The following is an 8314-nucleotide window of genomic DNA, read 5'->3' as shown; positions in this document are numbered from 1 at the left end:
AAGGGAAGGGAAGGGAAGGGAAGGGAAGGGAAGGGAAGGGAAATCTGTGACTGATGATCTGCCAACTTATCATAGAAAATGATGTGTTGTGCTCAGGTCTCAACTGCTCCCTCCTGCTGCCTGCAGACACAGATTTTTGGCAGCGTTTCCCCCCCTTCCCAAGCCCTCTGTCTCTCTCCTTGCTCCCCAGGTCCTTCCCTCTCATCTCTCCCATCAGAGATCTGCTGTCTGCAGGCAAAGCAAGGCACAGAGGGGTTTGGAAGCAGGAGGGTTTATTTTTCCCCTGGGGACTGAGTGCTGTCAGGGCCGTGCAGCCCAGACAGGCTGGCCTTTCCCTAACCCCCTGGGAGGCTCTGGGGCTGCTCACCCCTCGCTTTGCACGGCAAACAGCTGCAGAAATACATCTTCCTGCAGATTCTCGTGCGTGCTGGAACAGGCACGTGTGGTTCAGGGGAGAGGGACAGAGTCCCTCTTTGTGCAGGAAATGTCTCCAAAGCCAATGCAAAGCAGCCCCAAGGAGCCTTTGCAGGAAGGCAGGAGAAAAGCTCTGTTCTGAGGAAGGAGCCCAGCACTGACTGACTGTTGCAAACTCCATGAGAAACTGTAAGGAATCAGTAAAGGATTGGATTTGATTTAATTTAATTGCCAGGGAAGCTCGTTCTGCCCACCTGCATCCTCACATGCACATTACAAACACCAGGAAATGTGTGCCCAGGTGGGGAACACTGCAATAAATTAATGTCCAAAACCCCTTTTTTCACACCAATCCAGAGCAGGAGGGATTGTAAGGATGCAGCACCTGACACCCTTTCTATGCTGCATTTGGAAAGGGTGTCAGCTGCTGTACAATCTCTCCCTGGATGCTCCTGATTTTCAAGGAAAAGAGGGGCTTTGGGCAGTAGTTTTGACCCAGGAGTCAACACTTATTGCAGTCTGATCTTTTGCTTTAGATTTTTTTTCTTGCTTCACCCTCAGTAGGTCTTAAGTGAGATTTATTTCTGTTGCTTGTGTTTCCTTGTCTTAGGCCTCTGGTGGATCTGGTGTATTTGCTGGGATAGCAGGAGGATAAGAGGCACAGACACTGTGGTGTTTGGCTGCCAAAGCTGCTGGGGGACAGGTTTCCTGACAAGTCACCTGAGCCAGTGGGTTTTGTACAAGCAACACTTGTCTCTTTTGCTGTTCTCTGTCAGGTCCTTTTAGCGAGTCTGTGCTCATCTGAAGACAATCCTGTGAGCCAGGGCAGGATGGATACCAGGGATGGTGGCGTTTCAGAGAAACACGGAATCATTTACATTGTAAAAGACCTCCAGGTGCTGCCTGGCTGGAGTTTGTCATGCAGTGGTGTTTCCTAAGGTGCTTTTGGTCCTCAGCGACTTTAGTGAGGAACTTTGGCAAAGGCTTTTGAAAGACTCAGTAAATTGCATCTTTCACAACTGGTTTGCTGACACACTTAAAGCAGGAGGAGGAACACAATTTTCCTTTAAAGAGGACATGCTGGGTTCTCTGTCTTATGTGCCACAGCCAGTAATGAAAGTCAAGCACGTCCCCTGCACACTCCCAGGCTGGTTTAACCCTTCACTGTGAGATGCACAAGGAAAGACATCAAATCACTAATAACCTGAGCAATTCTGCAAGTTAAATAGGAAAAAAAAAAAAAAACACCAAATCCCAAAAAGTCTGATTCCAGAGAAGAAGGAGGAATGATTTTGAGGAGTGAGTAGGGCTATAAATAATCTTTTTATCTTGGATGCAGGTCACATTAACAGTTTGCCCTCCTAGAGTTTTAAAAACAGCAAAGCAAATTGCTAATTAAAAGCTATAACTCAAAAAACTGACCCTAAACATCTGTCAAATATTGTCTGTGGCCAAAACTTGAGTAGTAAGCTAGAGCTGTATTTACCTGCTACAGAAATTTCTCCACTTTTCTTCCTGCTCAGTTGGTTTAAATAAAGTCAAAGATATTTCTTAGCGCACAGGGGGGTGTTGCTGAGCACCAAGTCCTGGCTGTACTTTGGGCTGTGTCAGTAAAACTGTTCCCCTTGTTTGGTTCTTACCCCATAAAGGAGGGTGAGAGTAATGAATGCTGATTTGAAGAATATTCTCCTCACTTCTCAATCACAGACGTGTACACCCCCTCCATGAGAGTTTGCTAAAGAGCTCCTCTTCCAGCTTTACATCCTTCAGGATCATCCCCAATCCATCCTCCCTCTGTGGCAACAGAATAACTTGGATTCTCTCAGAGCCTGAGCTCCCTACGTGACACCTTTCATGGAATTCCCTGTGCCAAGTCCTCTACCTCAGAAGGAGCTCCTATCTCAGAGAGCATCACCTTCTTCTGGGGGCATCTATTTATATGCCAAGCTTGGAGCAACCTTCAGGTTTTCCTCAGGAATTTGATTGTAGATTTCAGGTACTTGATTGGATTCATGCTTTACACTTAACAGGTACAAATAATGATGTATTTCACCTGGAACTTAAAAACCAGGTGAAATGGTTTTTATGTCTCAAAAAAACCTGGGAAAGACTATCTCCAAAAAATCAGGAAAAGCACAACAACATTATATATAAGGGTGGAAAGTTGAAAATATCCCCATCTCTGTCCCACTGACTATAAACTGTCCCTTCCTGGTCACTGAAGTAGATTTTCCATCTTACTGGTTGTCATGGATAGGCCAAGTACCTTTGGAAAGGTTCCTGCCTTTTCCCTGACACGTGTGAATGGATGTAAGGACACCCTGCCCTGCACTGAGATGGCAAAGAACTGGGATAATGCCTCTCCAGGGAAAACAGACCCATATGGGAGTGGATTCCAGCTTCCCAAACTTCAGCCATGCACCCCAGACATCTCCCCAAAGCTGACTTGACCTGGGGGCACCCAGGAGGGAAGGGGAATTCTGGTCAAACCACCTCCTGCCAGGACAAAGAATCCCAAATCCCAGGAAAAGGCAGTGAGCCCAGAGCCACAGACCATTTTCAGTGAGCCCAGGGTGGGAAGAGTCCAACTCAAGCCAAGTGGTGCATCCAGGTAAAGTCAAAGGGAAGCAGTGGGATGGGAGGCACTGGAGGCAGCAAGAAGGGGTTACAATGGAAGGCTAGTTTCAGGAAAGATATGGAATCATGGAATGTAAAATCATGGAATATCCTGAGCTGGAAGGGACCCACAAGAATCATCAAAGTCTGACCCCTGGCCCTGCACAGACACCCCAACAATCCCACCCTGTCCCTGAGAGCGTTGTCCAAACCCTCCTGGAGCTCTGGCAGCCTTGGTGCTGTGCCCACTGCCCTGGGGAGCCTGGTCAGTGCCAACCACCCTCTGGGGGAAGAACCTTTTCCTGAGATCCAACCTGACCCTGCCCTGCACAGCCTGGACACCACTGAGCTAATAAAGTGAAAAACCTGGGGTTGAGGGCTCGGCAATGGACCATCCATGTGGAAGGGTGGTGGCCAGTGGGTACAGCCAGACAGAAGTCTGACTGATTTGGGGTAACAATCAGGTACAGTCAGACAGAATTCTGACTGATTTGGGGTAACAATCAGGGTATTTCAATATTTCCATGAATCTCCATGTAGTTCAACATCTCCATGTGCTTTCTGGGTGATGATTCAGATGCAGCCTCACCACCTTTGTAGCCAACACCAGACGTGAAGGAGCAGCTGGCACGTGAGTGGCAGAGCTTCAGTGCAGAGGGACCTCAACAAACCGCAGGGCTGAGCCTGCAGCAGCCTCACAAACCAGCTGCTCTGGAGGAGGACAGGATAACCCGAGTCATCCCTGCAGCCTGGGAAGCAATGGATCGGCCTGCTGGGAAGGACCAGGAGGACAAATGGAACATAAGTCAACAGTGCACTCTCATGGCAAAGCAGGGAAACCACAAACTGGGCTATGAGTTACCAATCCCTCAACTCAGTGCTCGGACACCCGCTGCTTGTCCATCCCCCAAGCCCCCTCCCTCCACCCAGAATGAGAAGGGGATGACAAAAAGGGACGCAGGAGGTCTGGCAGAGGTGGCTGAGGTGTCAGAAATGTGGCCCCAGGACAGGGAGGAGGAGCTGGTTTGTGCTGTCAGACAAAGAAGGTGCTGAGGGGCTGGAGACCACAGCCCACAGACACTTGGAGGATGAAGCCCAAGAAACAACAAGGGTTCAGGGAGGTTGGATCTCCCACCTGGTCCCACAGTCACCACACTTCCCAAAACATCCCCACAGTGCCCCAGTCCATGATCCCACACAGCACAGCAACTCCTGGGATAATATTTCTTCAATATTTCATTGTGTGGAATTTTACTGACCCAGAGCTCTCACCGAGCAAATTTCAGACATTTACACAGGGAAGGAAATGAAAAGTGAAATAGCATATTAAAATTAGCCTGTGAACCATCAGTGCTCTGCAAATGGGACAGTCAGTGCCATACTTCGCCTGTTTTGTGGAGAACTGAGGGAATCATTTTTATAACAAAGTTCATATAATGTAAAATAAAAATAACAGAACAATGTGGTGTCACGGGGTGGAAGGGAGGTGGAAAAAGCAATAGAAAGGGAGGAAAAAAAAATCAGCCAGTAGCTGAATTTTTCACAATCTGTGTATCAGCAAAAGAGAAAATTGAAGTAGAAAATTCGACTCATTCAGAGCAGACAATGTTTTACTTGTTCTTAAAGGCATCACAAGGAATGAATGCAAACTGAGAGGGAGATGTATGCAAATTCATGCAAATTCACATGAAAATCAGCACATACCATGAGTCTCTTGGCAAGTTCCCAGAGTCTGTGGCAGTAGTGACTGAGCAGAGCCTGAGGAGGAGGTTAGAACTGACAATATAAATCTTGTGGACCTTGCAGAGGGTCCCCAGCCCTGGGACAGGGGCTGCACTGACACAGAGGAGGTCAGGGCTGTGTTTCTGCTCCCTTTTCTCCCTCCAAGACCAACAACATGTCCTCACTTTGCCCACAGGCAGCACAGGAGCACCGGGTACCCCGGGCAGAGGAACAAGTTGGGACTGACACAGACAGTTGAATTTCCTGGTCATTGTCCTCCTTCCTCCAGTAATTTTACCACTGGGCAGTAGAATTTCACTGGGTGAGCAGAAATGTTCCAAATTTTGGCTCCTCCAAGCCCCCCTCTGAAGTGTCTGTGTTTGCAGGGCTCCCACTCGGGTTTTCCTGTTTTTTGCACTCCCCGTATTTCAGGACTCCCCTCTTCTGTTTGTCAGCATCGTTCCTTACACCCACAGAAAGAAATGCTGGGAGTTGTTTTATTCTTTGCTTTTCTTTCCAGAGCACTTCTTTTTAAACATTCTCTCAGAATGAAACATTTATGAGTGTTCTTCACTGTGGGCTTCCTCGTTATCTCCTGAGACCAGTGGTCCTTGCATGTGACATCCAAACAGTAGGACTAAATCCTCTCCTTTCCTTGTAATATGGTGAATTTTGAGGGTGTTTTGTGTGGAGTTCTTTTCTTCCTTATGAACTGTTTTTGAAACTTTTTTGGTATGAATTGTCCTGGGAAAACAAAGTATTGAAATGATAAAGCTACTCATCTGAGGACACCAATAACTCCACCAGGAGGCATCTGCTCGGGCACTGTCAGAACCAACACCCAGCTCTGAAGGCTGAGTGACCATCTGAACATCTTCCTGATTCCTCCCATCATCCCATCCTTGCCTGTTGGGATGCTCATCTGTAGATTTTTTGGGAGTAGCACAGGGCAGAAGCCAAGATTTATAGTTATAGTTGAATGTTGGACTCAGTGACCTTGGAGGTCTTTGCAATTCTATGATTCTATAAAATAGAAAGCACATTTTGAGGGTTATATTTTTATATGGCCCTATATATATTATATTTTAAGGCTATATTTTTATTAAATAAATTGTCATGCATTTAAAAGCTCCACAAATAAAGGAATAATGTGCATTTGGTTTTACGTGTTTTGAGCTCACACACCTTCCCTGTTGGACTGGTGAGGCACAAGAATTAGGCAGAGCCTCACTGACTCTCCAGATGCTGTTCCTGAGGGTTTGGAGGTGGGATTAATACCCTGATTATCCTTGCAGAGGGGGGACAGCCCTGCTAAGGGTGCAAGGACAGCCCAGCCTTGTCAGTGGCACCTTCTGAGGGGCTGCAGAGGAGCTCAGCTCTTCACTCAACATCTCACCCCTCAACCAGCCTGAGTTCTGGCCTTGTCTCCTTCCCATGTGCCACAGGCAGAGCAAACGCCCAGGGGGAGGGGAAATGATAAAAAAAAAAAAAAATGGAAAGGACCAGAATTGCCATGAATCAGGATAGTCTCATTGATCACAGAATGATGGTCTGGTTTGGGTTGAAAGGGTTGAAAGCTCAGCCTGTTCCACCCCCTGCCCTGGGCAGGGACACCTTCCACTAGCCCAGGTTTCTCCAAGCCCTGTCCAACCTGGCCTTAAACTGAAGCTCAGGGAACAGCCCAAACAGAGCCAAGGCTGGCTCAGAAGTGCCAGCTATTCCTTGCCCAAGGTGTTTTAGGAGCTGTGGGAGGTATCCCAGGGTCTCAGTCCTGCTGCTTGACCATCCTGGGGTAGAACAGCTGCTCAGAGGCTTTCCCCATTTTTAATAAATGTTTGTGCCACCTGCATCCTGCTTCCAGAGATTTCTGGGCACACACCTTGCTTGTCCCCCTGGCAGGATGGAGGAGGAAAACCTGTCCCTGTCCCTGGGCTGCTGAGCCACTCTCAAGCCGTGGTGGGAGCAGGGTGTGCCCTCCTCTCCTCTGTGCCTCAGTTTCCCTGGTGTTTAGAGGGATGAACACGGGGCAGTGGTGGGCATATAGCCCCCTGTTCCTGGCTTTGGAGCCAGGGGATGCCACTGTTTGCAGGGTTCAATTAGCACATTCAAACACCTGGACAAGCTGAGACTTTAAGTGGTGTCCCTAAACCTGAAACCAAGGGGAGCAGCAGTCACTGGTTATCTCATCCAGCAACTCTTCTTCCTTAAGGAACCTTCCAAGGAGCCGCTGACACACACCCAGTTCATAAAGTCAGGAATGCCCTGAGTTGGAAGGGACCCACAAGGATCCCTGAGTACAACTCCTGGCCAACAGCACAACCCCAAGAATCCACCACATCGTCCAGAAGACTTTGGGGGTTTCCAAGACCTTACAGGAAGAAGCCATAAGTAGTCTAGTGTGACTTCAGAGCTGATCCTGGTTGAGCAGCAGTTTGGACCAAATCAGTTCCCATGGTCCCTTCCATTCTGAAGGACATCCTGTGGGGAAAAAAAAAAACAACAGGAAAAACCCAAGCACAGCTCATCAGATGAGGGACAGTGTCTGCCCTGCACTGTAACAGGACCTGAGTAAGTTTGTCCCACCTGTTGAAGCAAAAGGAATTTTCTTCTCTGGATTCTGCAAGACTAATTCCTTTACTAAAAGATTCCTTTACTGGTTTCCCACCTGCAGTGTTTGTCTGAGGCTGCAGCTGTAAATCTGTGGTGATGTGACAGCTCAGCACAAGGGGGAGGTCTTACCTTACCTTCTACTGCTCCAGAGGTGCTCAGCAGATACCTCGGAGCTGCTGGGGGGAGCTGAACCTCTTTGCAGAAAGGTTGACAAGCACAGGAGATAGTGGGGGGACAGGGACTGGGGTCAAGAAAGGCTCGGGGGAGGTGGGAAGAGGAACAAGAGGAGAGGATGCCTCCCCTTTTTAGTGGCAGGAGCTGCTGAACTGAGTGAACTGTCCTTGTCCATCCTCTTTCCTCTCTGCCTCCTGGGTTAACTCTTGGGATCTGGAGTGTCCAGGTGGTGGACTGTCTAAGCACAGCTGTTCTCAGGATCTGCTCTGGCACTGGGGCCACCCGGGCTGGGGGCACTGTCACCCCCTGCCCCTGCTTCCAGTCCAGGCTGGGCTGCTCTGCCCTGGCCCTGCACAGTCACTGTGGGCCTTGTTTATCCTCAACCATAGACATTAAAATGCTTCTGTGTGTCAACCCTGCTCCTCCTGAGGGTCTGCTGGACGCTGGAAAAATGAGAAGGTAGATTTACCACCAGAACTCAGGGGATAAGGACAAGTCGGTCCTCTTTCATTCCCACTATTGTGATTTAATGTCCTTCACTCACATGCAGCTCTCTGAACCCCTGGCACCACATGCTGCTCCAGCTCTGGGCTCATTCCCAGCCCTGCTCTTTTCTCCCATTGAGACATCCCTGCCCTCATGTTCACCCACCATCAGACTTCATTTTGTCCCTGCTCCATCCCTACTCCATCCCTGGGGTCCTGCTGTGCCCTGCACTCGGTGTCACATGAAGATCTGTGTTCTGTCCTCTGTGTTCTGTCCTCTGTGTGCTGTTCTC

Source organism: Lepidothrix coronata, unplaced genomic scaffold (assembly GCF_001604755.1).
Source record: "Lepidothrix coronata isolate B3197 unplaced genomic scaffold, Lepidothrix_coronata-1.0 Scaffold198, whole genome shotgun sequence".
Classification (NCBI taxonomy): Eukaryota; Metazoa; Chordata; class Aves; order Passeriformes; family Pipridae; genus Lepidothrix; species Lepidothrix coronata.
This window is presented reverse-complemented; position numbering follows the sequence as displayed.